The sequence below is a fragment of the Acomys minous genome, assembly GCF_964271855.1.
Source record: "Acomys minous genome assembly, chromosome: 3".
In the NCBI taxonomy this organism is placed as follows: domain Eukaryota; kingdom Metazoa; phylum Chordata; class Mammalia; order Rodentia; family Muridae; genus Acomys; species Acomys minous.
The window spans coordinates 144,366,035-144,368,419 of record NC_140485.1 but is presented as its reverse complement, the minus strand read 5'-3'; positions in this window follow the sequence as shown (position 1 = coordinate 144,368,419).

Below are 2,385 nucleotides of genomic sequence, written 5' to 3'. Positions count from 1 at the left end.
AAGTGTGCTGCCTCATGAAGTGTTCAGGGTGGTGACAAGAAGCTGGTAGTTTTGTAGCACCACATTGGATGACCCTGTCACAGGGGTCACCCAAGACCATCGGAAAACACAGATAATCACATTGCAGTTCATAGCAGTAGCGAAGTCACAGTTACGGCTGGGGCGTCACCACAACATGAGGAACTGTATTAAAGGGGTCACAGCATTAGGAAGGTTGAGGACCACGGATCTATACCTCGAGATCCTGTTTAAACATGCCAGGTGTAGGGTCTGAACATTGGAACAAGCTCAGCAGAGATCTCAGGCAATGCCTCAGGACACACAGTCTTCCTCTGCTTCTGGCTGAGGTTGCCTCAAGGCCCTCAAGGACTAGTTAGCTCGCATTCAGCAGGCCCACCATGAGCCAACCTGCCCATCCCACTCCAGCACCACATGTGGTCCTGTTCACTCTGGCGTGGAGGACACCAACCTCAGTGTTTTCTTGGAAGGCTTGTGAGGAGAAGTTGTGAAAGAGAAAGTGGCAGTTACAGTGCTTGCTACCATCAGTGTGAGCAGTCCTGACCGGTCTTCAGATTCCACATTAGGAGGCAGAGGGGGTGTCTGAGGAGAAACTCCATGCTTGCTCACACCCTTCTTTATGCTTAACCCCTAGAGGTTTCCTGTTGCTGTTCCAGCAAATTCCGTATCCCTCAGAGGGCACAGAGCCCAGTGGCCTGCCAATTCTCTGAGCCCTCTCTCCTTTACTCTGCCTCTTCCCAAGCGTTGTGGCTTGCCCTCATCCTCTGAACAGTTTTACGAGCAGGCACATGCACTGCTCTCTAGTTAATGCCTGTCACTTAATGTCACTTGCTTCTGGAAGCTTCTGAGAGCTCCTGCTTTGTGGTCCTGAGTGTGCTGGGCACTTCTTTCTGGTTATGGTAGCTGCGGGTCATAGTGTACGGTTGTGTGGTGGCACATTTTTTACACCTTGTTTTGACAATGTGGCTCGGTTTGTCCCGTCCACTGGGCTCTTGTTCCTGGCCCACCAGGGCGAAAGGGAGTGCTACGCAGTGCTGGTAAGTGGATAGTGGGCACTTTCTGAATGATATTGGACCCTGTCTGTGTCATGCCCAAAGTGCCATGTGCTTCCACCTGTATTCACGTGACACTGGACATGGCACATTCTCCCCTTCTCCAGAATAGCTTATTATGCCCCGTGAACTTGCACAGACAAGTCAGTGGCTGCTGCTCCCATCACCCCCTCAGACACTTTTAGCATCTCTGCATGATAGCAGCCATGGCAACCTTGTAATTTTCCTTATCGAGCATGTGAGCAAATCCTGAGGACATTTTCCAGTGTTCTCCCACAAAGACTTTTGTCAGCTCTACGCAGAGAGTCATTTTAGAAACTGGAGCTGTGGCGTTTTCTTTGGAAGCAGAGGTGTGTTTCTTGCTGTCTCTCTTGTGAGGGGTGTGGTTGCATGTTTGGGCCGCTGAGCTGTATGCGTGGCCAGGACTGGTGGCTCCCGCCCGCTGCTGTTACTGGCAGAGGTTACTCATCTTCCGTTGTTGGAGATGGCTTCTGTTTGATAACCACTATTTCCCCACATGTCTGGAGATCAGCCAGGCGATCGCTCTTCTTCCGACTCTGCCACAGCGCAGCTCGGAGCTATGGAAATTTTTAAGAGAAAGTTTCCTGCTATCAGCCTTGAGAGATGATTTGGTAAGACCTCTCACAGCCTGATGCATAATTAAGACAAAGATGTCTGGTCTTTCTGAAGAGGAATGTCTGTTTTCACTGCGCCTCATTAAGGCTCCATTGGAAAGCTAGGAGCTCTGTGTGGGGGGAAGGGGGAGTCTGGGCATGCTGAGGGCCACAGTTGCCATCAGCCACTCACACTGTTGTGTGAGGTACAGTTGCTGTGTTTCCAGGACACCAGGACTGGCGTGTCCTAGAATATACCCCGTGGTTTACAAATGCTTCACTTTTGATTTTCATCCTCACAATGGTGTGACAATATTCAGACACCTTTTCAGTCTAGGATCCAACAAATCACAGGCAATACTGGCCATGCTACTGTAGGATGGACTGTGGGTTAGGTGGCCATGCTACTGTAGGATGGACTGTGGGTTAGGTGGCCATGCTACTGTAGGATGGACTGTGGGTTAGGTGGCCATGCTACTGTAGGATGGACTGTGGGTTAGGTGGCCATGCTACTGTAGGATGGACTGTGGGTTAGGTGGCCATGCTACTGTAGGATGGACTGTGGGTTAGGTGGCATCTCCTCCGTGCACGAGTGCAGGTGTTCTGAGCGAGTTTAAGGCAGGCTGGGTGAAGCTGAGAGGCTAGATATGCCAGGATTTTTCACGTTCTCAGCTTACAACAGGTCTCAAATGCAGCCTCAC